This window comes from Zerene cesonia, chromosome 7 (genome assembly GCF_012273895.1).
Source record: "Zerene cesonia ecotype Mississippi chromosome 7, Zerene_cesonia_1.1, whole genome shotgun sequence".
NCBI classification, from domain to species: domain Eukaryota; kingdom Metazoa; phylum Arthropoda; class Insecta; order Lepidoptera; family Pieridae; genus Zerene; species Zerene cesonia.
In genome coordinates, this window is record NC_052108.1 from 5,389,302 (window position 1) to 5,389,563 (window position 262).

At 30.2% G+C, this 262-nt stretch overlaps 1 protein-coding gene across 1 annotated transcript in view; it reads right to left on the minus strand.

Moving 5' to 3' along the window:
- Positions 1 to 262, minus strand: part of LOC119828226 — a 4,710-nt gene that overhangs the window by 641 nt on the left and 3,807 nt on the right. The window lies entirely within an intron of this gene.

A 262-nucleotide genomic window follows, 5' to 3' on the forward strand; every position in this document is an offset into this window, starting at 1 on the left:
ATATTTTACCTCGATTCCTTTATATCCGAACACTAATCAAGATCTCAAATGAACACTAGTTGAAATTCAAAGAAATTACCATAAGAACACAGTTTATAGTTTAGTTCTGATTATAATATAAAGAGCTATTGCCTTGTACTATTCTGTGGTATTGCAGACAAACGATAAAGTCGGATGCATTTTCATATACGTAATCTGTACCGACTGAAATTGCTTTTTGTTTTTTTTCTTTTCACCGAGGAAATTTGAGTAATTTATAAAC